We start from the raw sequence: 18,645 nt of genomic DNA on the forward strand, positions 1-18,645 counted from the left end.
TCTCAGATTTATACACCATCTAGATGTGGTGTTAGAACTGTGCAGTCTGCTGTGGAGTGTGTTCTGATGAAATCCCTTAGCACTGAAGGTCCAGGGTTCAGTCCTTGTCCTTTTTCTCTTCTATAGCCATCACTTCCTTGGTGACTCATGCATGCTCTATGCTTTAAATGTCATTAATATGGCATTAACTACCAAATCTATTTTCCCAGCTCAGACATTTCTCCTAAATTCCTTGCATATCCAGCTGCCAACACAACAACCTCACTTCAATGTCTGACATCTGAGATTCAACATTTCCTAAATTGAATGGGTATGGTGCCCCCTCCTTAAATATGCTCCTTTCAGAATTTTCCCCATCTCTGCTGACAACAACTTCATTTTCTACTTGCACAGTCTGAAATTTTGGGGTTCCTCTTTGACATCATTTCATACCCTAGACTTAATCTGTTAGGAAGTGCTGTGAAGTCCATATTGAGAATATGTCCGAAATCTAATCACTTCCCACTCTTTTCTCTGCTCACACCACAGGCAAAGCAACCAACGTCTCCAGTCTGGAGTACTGCACTGGTGTCCTACAGTTTCTCACTTTCTCACTCACCCCTCATCTGTCCACTCTGTTCCCAGCAGAGCAGCCAGGGTGATCCTTTTCCCACTAAAACATATGCCCCTCAAGGCCAGCAATTTTTGCATGTTTTTAGTTTCCAGATGTAAAACTAGCATTTCATACAGCCAGCACTCAACAAACATTGGCTACGTGAGTGATCACTGTACGGCACCTCCCTATTCTAGAAACAGTATCTGTATTAATGTAGCTGCAGACCACATCCTGTTTTGTGTCAGTTACAGTGAAACAACTGCTCAGGTTGACATCCATGCTGAATGTGTTTTCCTCACAGAGAACAGAAATGCTGTTCTCGCCTCCCTCCCACACAAACCCTCTTACATACCACAGCACACAATTATAGTTACCTTTTCAGAAAAAAATGATCCTAGGCTTATGGACCCTATTTTCCAACTAACTGTGAGTTAAATTAGGGTCTAGAAACTATGAGTTTGGATTTGAGCCAGCACTAGGATTCTTACAGCTAAAGGCAGGGAGGGGGGTAGGTGAGCCAAAAATAAATTCCTAACTTGAGTTTATTTAAGGTGAGAAACTGGTATCTGGTCTCTAATTCCAGAATTTGGTTTCCTGAAAAAGATTGGGGAAAAGATGGAAAGAACAATCCAGGAAACAGCCCTGGAAGAAAAAGAGCCAGATGGGTCTAAAAACTGGTCTTGGACAAGCCAGGGTCAAGAATAAGACCATCCCTCTGACAGACAACACTGTGATTGAGGAGCACCTGGGGAAGTTTGGTGTCATTTGCTTGGAAGACCTCATTCAAGAAATTGCCTTCCTGGGGAAGCATGTCCAGGAGATCTCATGGTTCTTGTGCCCTTTCCACCTCTCAGTGGCCTGTCATGCTACCAAAAATAGAGTGGGCTTCCTCAAGGAGATGGGCACACCTGGCTATTGGGGTGAATGCATCAATCAGTTCATCTACCAGCTGAACTTGAACCAGGTGCCAAACTGCAATAAATTTTTATCAATGAAGTGGAAGCATGCGTTTTTGGATATTGGAGAATTTGTATTAAGTATCTTCAGAGAAGATTATTTCCTGCTTTATCTTTAAAAACTGGAAAGGAAGGGTCAAAGAAAAGACAGTAGCTGGCCAGGTGTAGTGGCTCAAGCCTGTAATCCCAGTACTTTGAGAGGCAGAGGAGAGGGGATCACCTAAGGTTGGGAGTTTGAGACCAGCCTGACCAACAAGGCGAAACCTCGTCTTTACTAAAAATACAAATATTAGTGGGGCAAGGTGGCCCATGCCTGTAATCCCAGCTACTCAGGAGGCTGAGGCAGGAGAATTGCTTGAACCTGGGAGGCGGAGGTTGTAGTGAGCCAAGATCCTGCCATTGCACTCTAGCCCGGGCAACAAGAGCAAAACTCTGTCTCAAAAGAAAAAACAGTAGCTTATGTTCATGGCAAGCACCTCTCATCACAGTCCAGTTCCAAGGAAAAATCACAGCGTTTTCTACATTGGCTGCCGCCTCGTCTGAAATCAGCACATTCCATGGAGGAAGGAGTCCTGGTTTGCTGCATCTCCTATCGAAGGGTTTAATGTTAGTAATCGAGTAACTCTAGCATTTGTAAAGGCTCCCTAAAACTCCTGCAGCAGTGGACAGGCCCAGGAACATAATTGAATCTGGAGATTCCTGGGGCCTTGTGAAAAAGACTTGAAATACACATAGGAGGAAAGGTACAAAAATACATGTTCACTTGTCTCTGCAAAAAAAAAAATTAAAAAATAAAAACTGGTCTCTTGATACCACAGAGATTCCTGTGTACTGGGGCCACCCCATGTCTGGTGAGGACAATGGCAGAAAAAATAACTCCTACTGCTGCCCTAAAGGAGACTTGAGACTTCGAGACCAAAACTCAGACACAAGAATAGAACAGGTGTAGTCCTCTGTCAAAACAAACAATGAAAAAGGTGGGGGCTGAGGGCCAGACCCACGCCTGAGCCTAGGCTGACCTGGCCACACAAAACCCTTACCACAGTCCTAGGGACAGGATAAGGCCTGGGCAGGGTCCACGTCCCTGTGATCACAGGTTCTTATGGTACAAGATATTACAAGGGACAAGGATGAAGATGACCCAACCAAGAAGTGACCAAGTGGAAGTCCAGAATGAACTGAGCACCAACTGGGCACAGGCCTCAGCTACACTTGGCTCCTCACAGCCTTCTCCTGTCCCCACCTGCAACAGACTCCACACAGCAAACACATGGACTCTGGGAACCTTCTCAGGTCTTCCATTTATTGCCTCTTTCCCATTTTAGGAATTGAACCATCACCCTCACAATCCACAGCACTAATTTGAAAGAACAAATTCATATCCAGGTTCTTACTTTCAATAAAAAAATAAGAAGTTGCAGCTCATGGCAATATAGAGTTAAGACAGGGATGGAGATGGCTCAGCGTTGGCTCCACTAGAACAGGAAAGTCATTCGTGGGGGAAAGGGAGCACAGGTCAGTGTGAGGAGAAGTCACACGCAAGTCAGCCACATCCTCACCTTATCCTAATAGCAATGCACATACATTCAGATGCCAGTTGCAGAAAGAGAAACTATGGGTTCTTGAAGTCACAGATTGGGGCATGAATAAGTCTTACGTTACTTAGTCTCATATAGGTAGCTGTCTCTTGCCATAGAAGAAAACAGTCATGGATAAACACACATCAGTCACTGTAAGTCTAACTTACACTGAACACACTGAACCATACCCTCAAATGTCCAAATCCAGAGAATCCCCATAGCCCAGCTGAGTCCACTCTGCCCCACTCACATCAGAGCCCTGAGCACTGTCATTGCCTGGGATAGAACAAAACAAGACCAGGCCAGAGTCCACAGGTGATGTGACAAAGGAAGAACTGTAGGGTGGGTGAGCTCCCCCATGTGCTCCTGTCTACACTGTCCCAAGGGCCTCAGGAACCAGCCCTGTGTACCCCACTCACTAGCAGCCTGAGTATTGCTCCCTCTTTTTCTACCCATGGGGAAAAAAGTCCAGTGAGAGGCCAGGGAGGAATCAGGGCCACAAGGTCCCAGAGGAACTAGGTAGTTATAGACCTCAGGAAGTTCCCAAAAGAGACTGCGGACTCAGGACAGAATCTGGAGACATGAGGGAGGGAGGTGTGGGCACTGCACCAGTCACCCTTTTAGAGGTCTGGTGTCAGCAGGGACTTTCCCCTCTGACCTATGATTGTTGACAGTCAAATCTCCATCACAAGAATCATCAAAGTAAAATTTTTGTCATCCATTTTCATGTGTGCTTTACAAAAGAGTAACTGTTGGCACACAGGGCCCCAGGCTGGGTAAACGTGTGCAGATGGCAGGAGACAGGCAAAATCCTGTGTGGGGCTTGAAATCCTCCAGTTTGAAAGGCTCCAATTTGTGACTTCAAGAACCACGTCCAATGGGACAGGAAAACTCATGTCACCTCCTTTCCCTACTTGAGGTCTTCCTCCACATCACAGTAACAACCACAGCTCCCATAAGAACCAAGTCAGCAAAAATTCCCACAGTGATGATGGTGGGCTGAGGAGGAAGACCACACAAAGGTAGGAAACAGAGCCGCCCAGAACACCAGGAAGCATCCCAGACCCAGCCCAAGAGCTCCAGACGGCTCCCGCAGAACCCGACAAAGAAAACAAGCCCCTCATCCACATCCATACACAATCTCAAAGAGAGGAGCTCGAATACCCCCATAAGCTGCACATGGAAAGTAAAGATCAAATCCTCAACACAACACACAAACGTAGCTGCCCAAGGCAAAAAAGTTCCAGACACAGAAAGCAGAGAATACACAAGCTCTGAGTCCTGCGTCCAAACACCCACAACAACAACCAGATCAGTAAGAACTCAACACAGTAGAAAACATAGACCAACCACATCAAAGAGGCCCAAGACTCAAAGACCAGAAAAAGAACACATGGAAAATAAGACGATCTGAGGGCAAAAATCACAAAAATCAAGCACAACGAACCCCCAAGGGCAAACCCCAGCAGCACAAAAGCGACCACAAAAAAAATCGACAGAAAACTAAAAAAAAGAAACACAACGCAAAATCAGACACAACCATGCACTCAAGTATCAACGACAATGATAAAACTGCTTGCAAAGAGAAAGAAACAGAGTAAGCAAACGCAGGTTAAGAGACAAAAAGGCAAAGAGAAAAACCCAGACAACAAACCTAACTGAACACCAAGCAAATAACAAGAGCTGAAAGCAGAACCCCAAAAACACAAGCAGGAAGAGACAAACAACAAGGCCCAAAAAAAAACACATGAGGACCAAGGCCACAACAAACTTAAAAGGGAACCACCGACCAGTAAAACAAGAAGAGACAACCAACCAAGACACCACAAACATCACAAACAGCAATGGTACCAGAGACCACGGAAGGCCGTCGGAGTCAAATTCTGGTACAGAAGCCCGAAACCCAAAACCACTCATACTCCCCGAGACACAACGCAGGACCACATTCTACCCTTGGCGCCATTCACCTACCTTCATCAAGGAAGGCCAGCCCCAAACAGGAAAAACAGAAAGGCAGGGGCACGGAGGCTAAAAGGAAACAGGACATCCAGCGCAACAAGCAAATACCCCACACATCAGAGGAAACACTCCACACAGAAAAACCCCAAGAAAGCCCAGAAAACCAACGATCAAACCACAGAATGCCACCCAACACCACCTTCATCAAAGCCACATAATCCACGCAATATGACGCCGAACAATCAAACACGCGGAGCAACCAACGCAAGTAGCACGCAGCAACCATGAATCCAATGAACGGTAGGAGGCCTTGCCCCCGCACCTGAACAAAAAACCCATGGGGATTTTGACCTAAACTGAAAATGAAATCGGGTAAAGGCGCCTGGGGCTCTCCCAGATTGAGGGTCTCGGTGGGTCCCGCAGCCTCGGGGTGACCCGGGCCATCGGTGGAGAATGGGGAAGGGTGGTGACCTGAGCCCCGGGCCGGGGTGGCTCTGGTTGTAGCAGCCGCGCAGGGTCCACAGTCCCACTTGGAAAGTCTGCGCGTTGGCCTTGGCGATCGTGGGTTCCCGGTGGGTCCGTGAGGATTTTAGAACCTGGAATTGAGGTGAAGCTGATCAGCTTCTCTAGAAACCCGACACTCAATACGAGTGAGAACGCGGCATGAGTATCCAGGAAGAAGGTCCCGACACAGGTTGGGAGACCGAGAAGTGGAATTCCTGGGACGGGGAATCCCAACGCTGGGTCTCCCAAATCCAGACACTGCCTTCGGGGCACCAGACCCTGAGAGCCAGGCCCGGGGCCATGGGACTTTGCCCTGCCCCCCTCCTCCTAAACCAAATGCTCTGTCACACATTCTCCCTTAATCCAGAGCTAGGAGTTATGTCATTGTTTCTCAACGTTTTAGTTTCAGGATCTCTGCATGCTCTTAGGAATTAGTGAGGATTTTGAAGGTAATTTTATGTGAGTTATATATGCTAATATTTACGGTATTAGAAATTAAAACTATTTAAAATATGTTATTCATTAAGAATATTAACACATTACATGTTAGAAATATTTTTATGCGAAGTCATTATTTCCCAAAATAAACAGTATAGTGACAAGAGTGCACCTTTAACATTTTATATGTTTGTAAATCTTTTTCTTATGTGTCTCATTAGAAGATTAATGAATTTTCACCTCCTTTTCTTCATCTAATCTGTTATTTTAGTTGAAATATATGAAAAAAAAAAGTCCATCCTCACACAATCATATTTTTGTTGCTGCTCTTGTTTTGGGTTTTGTGGGGGGTTTTGTTTGTGTTTGTTTTTTCCTTTTGGAGAACGGTCTCTTCCTGTCACCCAGGCTGGAGTACAGTGGTGTGATCATAGGGCACTGCAGCCTCGAATTCCTGGGTTCAGGGGATCCTCCCAACTCAGCTTCACAAGCAGCTGAAACACCACCCCAGCTAATTTTGTTTTTGTAGAGATGGAGGAGGGGTCTTACTCAGTTGCCCAGGCTTGTCTCAAACTCCTGAGCTGAACTCCTGGGCTCAAGTTATTCTCCTACCTTGGCCTCCCAAAATACTGGAATTACAGGTGTGAGTCACTTTGCTAGGCCAGGCATATTTTTAATAATATATTTTAGAAAATTGTGGATATTCATCCTTGATACTATACTAAAATAAGAGAAGTGTTAGCTTTAACAGAAGTGTTAAAGGTTATTTGTAATGTGGAACATTAAACTATCAATAACTATTTCATGTGTCATTACATTAAGATACATAGGTCCATCTTCCACATTGAATGCATCTTCTATAATACATGACTTTAAAAAAAAGAAACACAATTTCACCAAGTTTTATCTTCCAGTGTTGACATATTTAACTGCAAGTTATCAGAAAAATCACATTTTTAAAATTACCACAGATATCACCAGAAAAACTTGTAAGTATTGGGAAGCTATCAGGCTTACGATGGTAGATACAAGTTCTCCAGGATTCCAGTTTTCTCTTGAGAGCTTGCCTTTTATCATTAGCAACAATACTGTCAGTGGATTATGTGGAAGGGACAGGCTCATGTTCATTTTTGAGAAAGTGTCAGCCAAATATTCAAGTCTAAATGATAATCATTTCTGTCATTTATTCTTTCAAGTAAAAAGGATATTCATAAAAAAGAGACTAGTACAACTCACAAAATGATTTTGTTGACACGAACATCCTAATGTGTTTTTGTTTTAAGACAGGGTCTTGCTCTGTTACCCAGGCTGGAGTGCAGTGGCATGATTTTGGCTCACTGAAACCTCTACCTCCTAGGTTCAAGTGATTCTCCTGCCTCAGCTCCCAAGTAGCTGGGACTACAGATGCACACCACCATGCCTGGCTAATTTTTGTATTTTTAGTAGAGACGGGGTTTTACCATGTTGGCCAGGCTGGTCTCAAACCCCTGACCTCAAACGATCCACCCACCTAGGCCTCCCACAGTGCTGGAATTAATTACAGGTGTGAGCCACTGTGCCTGGTCTCAAACATCCTAATTTGGAATGCAGTAGAAGTACCTTGTGTGGACTTCCCACTTAATCATTTAAGATATATTAAAATGTGGACTCTGGGATAGAGTTTTAATAAAGTTAATAATTCTTTGATACTTCAACCAGAACGTATTTAAGTGAAACTGTTTTTTTCTAACTTCTATAATTAAGAAAAGGTTAAGAATATAATAACTACTATTGCAGTTTGGTACTGTAGCCTCCTTTCTTGCCAAGTTTTACTTTAGTACAAATAATGTCGTTGTTATGTTATAAAAATAGTTTTAACCTTATGGGTCTAGGAAGAGGTTTCAGCAGCCCACAATGGTTCCACAGATTGCACTTTGAGAAATCCTGTTCTTGGTAAACTGTGGAGGGTTCTCGACTGTCCCCTTTGCCTCTTCTTCATATCCCCCGGTTTTTCTCCCTGAACAGGACTCCCTGCGTCCGAAAACTTAGCTAGCGCTAAGTTTGCTCTGTCCTGGGCTCTTATAGCAGAGGACCTATTAGCTGTAAATTGGACACAGGGTTCCTTAGTCTGGGAACAGAGGTGGCAGGGTCCCTTAGTCTGGGAACAGAGGTGGCAGGGTTCCTTAGTCTGGGAACAGAGGTGGCAGATGAGTTTCCCCTTTGGCACCGGGAATGGTTTGTGCCTGAAAGCACAGAACAGAGATTTACTCCTGACCTACTTTGATTTTGCGATCTCCATGAGAAATAATATTGGTCCTTTCATTTTTGTTTTTTCCAAGATGGGGTCTCACACGGTCACCCAGGCTAGAATGCAGTAGCATGATAATGGCTAACTGTAGTGTGAATACTTGGTGGGGCCGGGGGAGGCTCAAGCAATCCTCCTGCCTCAGACTCTTAAACTGCTTGGAACTACAGGCTCTTGCCACCATGTCCAGCTAATTTTAAAAAATATTTTGTGGAGATGGGGTCTTGCTATGTTACCCAGGCTGGTCTTGAACTTCTGAGCTCAAGCGATCCTCCTGCTTTGGCCTCCCAAAGTGCTGGGATACAGGTGTGAACCACCACGACCAGCCACCTTTTTATTTTAAATGTGTCTAATACACTTGACTCGAGGCCCACATAGCATTAAGAGAAGTTATCTTAGTCCATCAGGCTCCTATGACAAAAATACCCGAGACTAGGTGGCTTATAAACAAAATAAATGTATTTCTCACAGGGCTGGAGGCTGGGAGGTCCAATATCAAGATGTTCGCTCACTCTGTTTGGTGAGGGCCTGCTTCCTCATAGCTGTTTTTCACTGCGTCCTCCCATGGTGGAAGGGGCAAGACAGTTTTCCAGGCTCTCGTTTATAAAGATACAAGTTCAATTCATGGGACTTCATGACATAATCATTTCCTCTAAAACCCACTTCCGAATATCATCTCACTGGGGATTAGGTTTTAACACATGAATCTGGGAGGAGCATAAAATGTCTATAGCAGTAGTGCTGCTCAAAAGAACATTCTGTGGTGATGAAATCGATCTATATCTGCACTGTCCAATATGCGAGCTACCAGTTACATGTGGGTATTGAACATTTGGAATATGGCTAGTGTGATAAACAGTTGATTTTTGAAAAGTTTTATTCAATTAATTTAAATATAAATAGCCATGCATAGCTAGTAGTTACCATTTTCGATAATGCTTATCTAGAGTGCTCTTAGTTTTCAATCTCCCCTACAAAAAAGATACATTGAGACTCCTAGATTGAAATACATTAAAATTATCGTCACACAGAAGCCATGGATTTGGCCATGTGCGTCTTAGACATATCCCTAAAATACAGCAGGCCCAAGAAAGTTCAATATGTATTAACAATTAAGAGTGTACATACAGGTTACCAAAACATGATTTATCAACTCAAGGTCATACATTTTCAAAAATGCATATCACCATAGCTAATCCTTGTCTATATTTCATTGAGACTCTTGATATTATATTTCTATAACCTGGTGAACACAAGGAGGTATATATGTCATTACTTAGCCCAAGAGAAAGTATTTATTGAAGGTGCCATATAAAATATCTTATAGGCTTTGTAGACATATTTTAAAATTATAAGCAAAAGATTTAAATTTTGTTTCTTTTTTTCTTTTTGAGACAGAGTCTTATTCTGTCACCCAGGCTGGAGTGCAGTGGGACAGTCATGACTCACTGCAACCTCAGCCTCCCGAGTTCAAAGGATTCTCCCACCTCAGTCTCCCGAGTAGCTGGGACTACAGTCATGCACTGCCACACCCAGCTGATTTTTGTATTTCTTGGTAAATAACCATGTTGGCTAGGATGGTCTTGAACTCCTGACCTCAAGTAATCTGCCCACCTTGCCCTCCAAAAGTGTTAGGATAACAGGTCTGAGCCACCACACCTGACCAGTTTTTAAATGTTAAAACTCCACCATAGAACTCTGTGCTTCTTGCTCATTCCCTACCTTTCCCCCACCGCAGCTTTCTCCCCAAATCAAACATACTTCTGTGTTTTTCTTTACTCTTGGACCTCCCTCTCATCATATCATCTGTACCTAGATGAAAATATATGTTAAGTTTTACAATTGTGAAGTAGAAAAGGATTCTCTAAGCATGACCCAGAGATAAAAAGCCGTAAATAAAAAATAAAACTTCTCTATGTCAACTAATAAAACTTCTGTATGTCAAACTCACAAATATACTGACATATGCCTCTGATCAAATTCAAAGACACGTAAAAAATCTGAACGACAAAAGGTAGCATATTTCAATGTCTTTCAGCCAAAGGCCACCAGAAACACCTATATTTGAACAACTGAGATTTATTGCTCATTGCCAAAAGAGAGACTGCACACCATGTAAGCATGAGGATATTAGAAAGAATGTAATATGGGATTTGGTCTTACAGAGGATATTTTTGGAGAGAGCTAAGGAGGTAGGGTTTCACTACAGATTGGGTATTGTCAAGAAGCAGGAACATTTCTGTGACTGTCTCAATAAATCTTACCCACAATGAATGCAGAGCAGAGCAAGGATAAAGTTGTGGTTGGTAAAGAAACAGCCATCACTCATATCAGCCAGCAGGGGGAGAGGTTTGATACTTCGTGAGTTGCACAGTGCCTTGCTTTTTGTCTGTGCTTATATGAAATTACGTAGTGCTCCTATTTTGTCTTGCTTTATCATGTTCCCAGAGTATCCTTGTCCGTTGTTGTTTTGTAATATGGTTTATGTCCAAGGATAAAATAATATGGCCTAGTGGCGACCAATAGGACAGCTTCTAACAGCACTGAAACCTACCGTCAGTGTCATGTCAAGAGCTGCTTTTTTTCTTTCTTAAATTCAACATTTTTAAGTACCTACATCCCAATTGGAAAATAATAAAGAATATTAGAAAGCAATATGGAAAAGAATAAATCAAATATCAGACAATATACTCTATGATTAATGAATATGAGGAAAAATGAGAACGTGAAATTAGAAATGGGAATGAAAATTAAAATCTATCAGTTTGGCAAATGTGAAAGTAAATGATGAGCATATTAGCCAGAGGTAGGGAAAATACACTGTCATACAGGCTGATGAAAAGCTGGAGTATAAATTTCTAAAGGGGATTTTTGCAAAACATATTAATAGCATAACTGGCTTACATTTCAATGCAGATATTTCCCTTTCAAGAATTTTTCCTAAGAAGATAACCACACATATTCTAAAAAATATATGTTCAAGAATGTTTCTTGAATTTTGGTTTATAAAATCAAAATGATGGAAACAACCCAAATGCTATAATCAATTTAGGGATAGTAGCTATGAGTAATGGAACACTTAATATACCGCAAGGTATAATATCATGTGTTTTACTGAGAGAGTCAAATTTGATCCTCAAAGCAAACCCATGGGAAACCCAGTATGTGACACCTTTGTATAGAGAGGGAAAGGGAGACTCAGAGAGGTGAAGCAGGTGGTGGAGCTGCAGTGGACCCAGGGAATTTTCTGTCAATGAAATCATCTTTCATTGATTCCCTCTCCATCTGGTGGTTGATATGACTCTGTATCCCATGCCAATGAACTCTTTCAATGTCCCTGAATGTTCTACGACAGGAGGTCATGAGATGCAGTGCTCAGGAGAACATCAAGGGGCAGTTCATCAAGGAAGTCTGACTTTCCTGCTCAGCCACACTTGCATTTCCTCATCCAGCACGTATTTTGAGCCCTCTAATGAACCATGTGATCTAAACACTAAAGATACAGTGAAGAGCAAAAGTAAGATGCTGGCAATTTGATGTTTGCACTGTTATGAAGGAGATGCACATTTAGCAGAACATACAAAGATAAATGTAAAATTACTACTAAGCTAATTGCGGTGAAGAAAAGTTCATGGTATCATGAAAGCAGATAACCAGGAGATCTAACAGGTGCAGTATCACTGTTCTCAATGATACCTAAAAGATATATTAATGCCATATATTAATATGGCATTTATAAATGATGAATAGGATTATATAAAATTATATACAATCAGAGAACCACAAAGCACTCTTGGAAATCAAAAAGTGATCATTTAAATAAGTAATTCAATAGATGAGTTGGAAGAGCAAATTTGTACTACCACTAAATATTAAAAATGGAAAAGCAATGCCAAGAAAGTCGGAAGAACTATACAAATACTAGGCTATCAATTAAAGATTTCCAGCAACTTAATGATACAAATTCTGAAAGGATGGAAAGATAGAAATGATTTAAAATAAAAAAAATGTCTTCAAGTTTACAGACAAAAATTTAACTTGTAATGACCCCAACCAAGTTTTTACTATAGTAGATGAAAACATCCACACCAAGATACATCACAATGAAATTTCAGAAGGTGGGTGGAAAAGAAGAAATTGTAAAAACATCAAAAGTCAAGAAAAACAACTTTGGAAACTAAAAAATATTGATAAAATGTCATGGAAATTCCTACGAAAAATGTTTTCAGCACAGAATTCTATACCGAGTCCAGGTTGGAATAAGTGCTAGGGTAGCCCAAAGACATTTCCAGAAGCTTAGGCTTTCAAATTTTACTTTCCTGTTCCCTTAGGATACTGCTAGATGAAATGAGAAACAAGAATGATGGAGAAAACCAAGAAAGGGGACACATGGGATCCAGGCAACAGGAGAGCCAGCACAAGAGAGAGGCAGAGGGATGCCCAGGATGAGGTGAAGATCTTGGAAGTCAGCCCAGATGTACATGCGCCAGTCCACGTGTGGGAGGACTGAGGGAAGTGTCTTCATAAAGATGAGGTTGGTAGAATACGGGACGTGGTTGTATGTATTCATGGAGACTGCCTTAGCTCATTTATGCTGCTATAACAGAATGCCATAGTCTGGGTCAGTTGTGAAGAACAGAAATTTGTTTTTTCAGTTCTGAAGGCTGGGAAGTCCAAGATCAAGCCGCCAGCATTTGGAAAGGGCCTTCTTGCTGTGTCTTCACATGGCAAATGGGTCAAGAGCAAGAGAGAGGACAATATCATTGTGAGCTTACTCCCACACTAATGATATTAATTTATCCATGAGGGCAGAGTCCTCATAACTCAGACTGCTTCTATTAGGCCTTACTTTTCAATATGACCACGTTGGGGATCAAGTTTCCAATACATGAACTTTGGGGGACACATACGAACTATAGCAGATGCCCTGGGGGGAAATTTGGAAGGGATTTTATAATGAGTATAACAGAAATTGAGCACATGAAGGGATAAAATATTTATTAATTCCAGGGAACATAAAAAGTCAATTCAACAAGGGAAAATAATCCTTGTGAAAGGCATTTCCTAGTCTAGTTGTGAATAGCATTTCCGTGGTCATAATAATAATACAAATAGTGAACACCCAGCTAAGAAAAATTGTAAAATAACTATACTGAGAGGACAGGGATACGTGAAAGGGGGCTATCAGCTAAGCATGATGCATGAGTGAAAAACAAAGCAGCACTACAACACACTATTTAGAGGCACAGATGTTAACAATAAAATTAGGCAAAATAAGTAAAGTAGATTGCTTCTGGGATTCAGGAAATTGTGTACATGAAAGATTGGGGACATCTGTGTTTATAATAAGCCTTGTAGAAGAATTTGACTTTTGAAACACTGTCCATAAATCCATCTGATATTTAAAAAACATCATGAGACTCAGGAATTATTCTATAAGGAGCGTCAGAGAAATGGGGCAGTAGTTGGAGGGAGACATGGAATCAGACAATGGATTTTTGATTTTTGATTTATTTTTATTTTTTTGCTTCCACTTAAATTGTGTGTTTTACTTCTCCCAATCCAAGCGATAGCACAGAAGCCCCATTATATCCATCCCAAACTGGTTTTGAGTAGGTTAAGATTACGGGGACCCTTGTCAGAACATTGATATAAAGGATTCCCAAACACTGGGCACAAATGTATCTGCAAACAGATGTAAGTAAACAGTGTACTGGCCCAAATGCTTCATGAGGCAGTTTGATTTTGCATTGCAATTTGCATGCTTGAAACTGCCAGTCTGGAGGGGGATGGGGCAGCGTGAGGGAGTGAAGTTGAAATTTACTCCTATTAGCTCACCCTTTCAATATTAAGCAGAGACCAAGAGAGAAATAGTTCCAACATTTCACCACATATATTTCTTCTTATGCAGTCTAAGCTGAGAATGCCATGTAAATGGTCACAGTGAAATGCAGCAGTTTAATTTTTCTCCAACCAAAATAAGAAACAAAGCAGTATGATTTCACTTTTATTAACTTCTGAAGGCTTACAGCAGTTAAGGTATTTTTGCTTCTACGTGTGAAGTTTAAAAAATCATTTTTTTTCCATAAATACAAGAGTAACCAATTTCACCATTGAGTACAAGTAAAAACTGGGATTCTTTTAAAATTTAGCCCAAAGTGGCATTTAGGAACTTAGTTGTAGGCTGCTGTGCTGACACCATGACAAAGCAAAGTGTAGGGTTGGGTCTGGTTTTGCTTTGGTTTTCTTTTCAATATCCAATCCTCATGGATTAAGTTCTGGAAATGTTCCAATTGTAAGGCGGGGATCTGTTTGGATTCCACCATGGGTATGCTCCTTGGGTTGGATGCTGGCGAGTCAGGCCCATTTTGCTGAACCCATGTTGACTACCTAGTAGTCATCAAGGTCAAAAAATTCATCATCTCTTCCTTGGTATTCCATTACCTCAAAATCTACTCGGCACCGCAAGATACCTCCAATTACATCAAATCCTGTTACAAACTGAGACCCTTCTTGTGATTTATCTGTGACAATTTCCAAAGTAGCTCCAAATTTTTTATAGTTGTTAGGGAACCATTCCAACAGGGGCATGCTCTCGATAAGCTCATGTTCCTCTCTGGTCTCTTTGTCTGTGAAAGCACATTTATCCTTTTCTTGCTCTGGAGTTAGATAGAGAATTTTCTCCTCTTCTGTGCCTTGGCAATGAAGAACATATCTTATTATATCCAGATTTTCATAGACTATTAGAATTTCTACAGCCCCCATTCCAAAGCCTTTAGTGTATTTTCAGTACCAAAACAGTACGTGCCCGTGTCCTGGCTGATTTCATCAAAGTATAGTCCTATTAATTTCTTCTCTTGAATGAATTTCATGTTGGAAAAGACTTCAGAAGATAACTCCATAGCTTGGTTGAATCAATTTTCACCACCATATGATATATCAACTAATTTTAAAACTTTCCATTGTAACCTCTGATCAAACATATCAGATTGACTTAGTTCAGTTTTAAAGTCAGTGGATCCAGCTAAAACTAGACCAGCCACATTCACTTTGTCCCCAGAAATAAACAGCTGCACAGCAGTCTCTGCTACTTTCCGTTATGTTGCTTTTCCATTCTTAAATGGGCAAAACGCAAGGCTGACTGACCTCCTCTACCGTGTTTCTTTGGAAGATCCGCAGTGAATTTGTGTAGAACTTCTCTTGTGTTTCCGTGACGTGTGCCAAAAGGTGCCCCACTACTGTCTATTACAGTGAATCCAAACTTGCGTCATCAGAAAGCAGTGCTGTAAGAGCCTCTGTATGGAATTTGTTGTCACACAAATACGATGACGTATTAATTGGTTTGAAAGGTTCAAAGTCAATATGGACTTTCTTTTCCTTTCTTCCTTCTGTTACGATTGTTCCACAGTAACAACCAGACCATCTGGAGGTACTTTGTTATAAAGTTTGAGTCTTTGTTGTACGGATGTAATGGCTCCCAGGACTGAGAGGCGGTTTATTCCCGACTGAATGTTAGACGCAGTTCCAAACTCATCTGCTAACATTTTTGCAACTCGTGAAATCTGGTCCTTGGGAGGAATGATCAATGACATCATGCTGGTGCCATTGCTGCAGGCCGCCTCCACGCTCTTAATGAGAGTCTTGATCTTCCAGATCTCCACGTTGCTGTCGGCAGCACCGGCGTTGTCTGCCATCTTCCTGCCTCCTCCTCCCCAGGGGCCTAGTCCTGGGTGGCAGCGGCTGCTCCTCCCTGGCGTGGTGGCCCAGGCAATGGATTTTTTAATGGTAGGATTTTATTTTTATTTATTTAGTTGAGTTTTGTTTGTGTTAATGGGAAATATTACAGCATTTTGTATGCAGTTTGTATACAGGAATGAATGAGCCAGGAGAGAGGGGAAACTCATGTAGGGAAGGTAGGGGTGGATCTTGTGGCCTTAGGCAGGAGCTGAGGACCATCCATCATCACTGGTGGGAAGACCCAGGAGATAGGTGGAGCTGTGCAGTTGTCTTGGGGTGATGATGCTCTTTTCACCTGAGTCCTTCTTTTTTCTGAGTGAAAAAAAAAAAAACCTCATTATCTAAGAGTGAGGAGTGGGAAAAGATTGGAGGAGTGTGAGGAGGGGAAGAAAGTGAGAAGTAGCCCCCTCAGGAGATGTGAGAATGAGGTGACATCTGGAAAGTGAGGGCCGGAGCCACTGAGGTCTGTGCTCATCAACAGAGAGAGAGAGAGAAGCACGCAGGCAAAAGCAGCAGGATGATGCATAACAGACTAGAAGGAAATGCAACAAAATATCTCTGGTGTGAGGTTTACAGGTTATCTTTAATTTGTGATTTGTCTTTGACAGCATCTTTTAATGTTTCCACAGTGAATATACACTATATCATATATTACACCTTATGCATATGTATTATAATGTATCAGAAATAAAGAGCTTTGTTTGAAATTTTAAAAGGGAAGGCAGATAAATGGGTACAAAGTGAGGAACATGGAGCAAAGAGCTGGAAGTGCAGGGCCCCTGTGTCTCGGCTCCAGGCAATGAACTTACAGAGCCTTTTCTCCATTTCTGAAGTCACTGCTCTCTACGAGGCCAAACAGCATCTTCCCTTCCCTTTGTGGGGTGCAGACATTTATTACCATCTTCTCAGCAATTTGATGCTTAAGAAAATCAATTTTGCATTTTAAATGGCACTTTTAGCTTTTTCAGCACAGGGATTTGTTCATATAATCTAACTACCTTTTCCAGAAATGGAAATTTCAAAGCAAAATAGTTCAATTAGAACATCATTGGTCCTAGAATACGGGATCAGAATCTGAGTCTTAACACATGATCTGGACACAATCTGTCAAGGGTTTCACAAGTGTAAGGGATTTTTATATAATTATTTTTGAGATTATTATTAATGCACACACAGAAAATTCAAAAGATAGTATAAAATATACAAAGGTAAGTTATTCCCATTGCTCCCCGACCCCTACCACCATTGCTTGTCCCTCAGGTCATCTACCTGGAAACCTTCACAGTTAGAAATTTCGCATTTCTTTTCCCACAAATATATATGTATGCATTACTGTGTGTTGTTATGTCAATAAAGGCCACAGACTGGGAGAAAATATTTGCAAATCACAAAGCTGATAAAGGACTTGTATCTAAAATATAGAGAGAATCCTTAAAACTGAACAGTTAGAAAACAATTTACCCAATTTAAAAATGGGCAAATGTCTGAACAGACACCTCAACAAAAGAAGATCCACAGATGGCAAGTGAGCACATAAGGAGATGCTCAATGTCATTTATCATTAGGGAAATGCAAGTAAAACAACAATGATATACCATTACGCACCTACTAGAATAACTAAAACACTAAAATCTGGTAATACCAAGTGCCAATGAGGATGAAGAGCAACAGGAGCCCTCATCCACCGCTGGCAGGAAAGGAAATGGCACAGCCACTCTAGAAGATAAGGGCAGCTTCTTATAAGGGTAAACATAGACTCATCAAACATAGATTCACCATGATCGCCATACAGCACAGTGATCATACTCCTAGGTATTTAACTAACAAATAGAAAACTTACTTTGCACAAAAACCTACACAAAATCTTTGTAGCAGAACATTCCTTATTTGTGGGCTGCATATAGTGACTTCCTTCCAAAGACAACACTATGAAAAGGCAGAAAGCAAAAAGGAATTTGACAGGGGAGAAACTGGGAAACACTGCCTTAGGCAGGTGATGAAGGTTGACATCACCAGGGATAAATAAAGTGGGTAGCACCTACCCCTGATGTGCTGAGAGTGGCATTTCATCTCTGAGCCGTTCCTCCCCGACACCCATAGCCCCAACCACATTCGAGTTACAGGACATTCCACAATATGCCTGACCAATGCTCCTCAAAAATTGTTAAGGTCATCAAAAACAAGGAAAACCTGTGAAATCATCACAGCCAGAGGAGCCTTAAGAGACATAATGGGGACTAAATGTAATGTGATGTCCTGGATGAGATCCTGCTGCTCTCATGATGAAATGGCCTTATCTCAGGAATCAACTCTGGATTCTCCAATCCCTGGATGGGGAAGGGGAGGAGAGACCCTGGAGCTCTGGCCTAGGAAGATGAGGGAGGCTCCTGGAGAAGCCAAAATGGGGAGGAACTCAGGACAAGAGGGAAAAAGAGGCCAAAAGGAGTAGAGGGGAAGGAGTTAAATAGGAGGGGGCGTGGGGAGAGGTCAGCTTAGTGGACATCTGTGTGGGATGGGTTTTGTTTCAGGGGAGGCAAAAGAGTTTGGGGGGCTGGCAGAGGTCTCTGATTTTCACCTGGGGGGTAAATGCACAAG

General features: G+C 41.9%; 1 pseudogene; it reads right to left on the reverse strand.

The window, feature by feature from the left end:
- Nucleotides 1-14,703: 14,703 nt before the first annotated feature.
- LOC108290629 lies at nt 14,704-16,203 on the reverse strand (annotated as a pseudogene).
- Nucleotides 16,204-18,645: the final 2,442 nt, after the last annotated feature.

This window comes from Cebus imitator, unplaced genomic scaffold (genome assembly GCF_001604975.1).
Source record: "Cebus imitator isolate Cc_AM_T3 unplaced genomic scaffold, Cebus_imitator-1.0 Scaffold440, whole genome shotgun sequence".
NCBI classification, from domain to species: Eukaryota; Metazoa; Chordata; class Mammalia; order Primates; family Cebidae; genus Cebus; species Cebus imitator.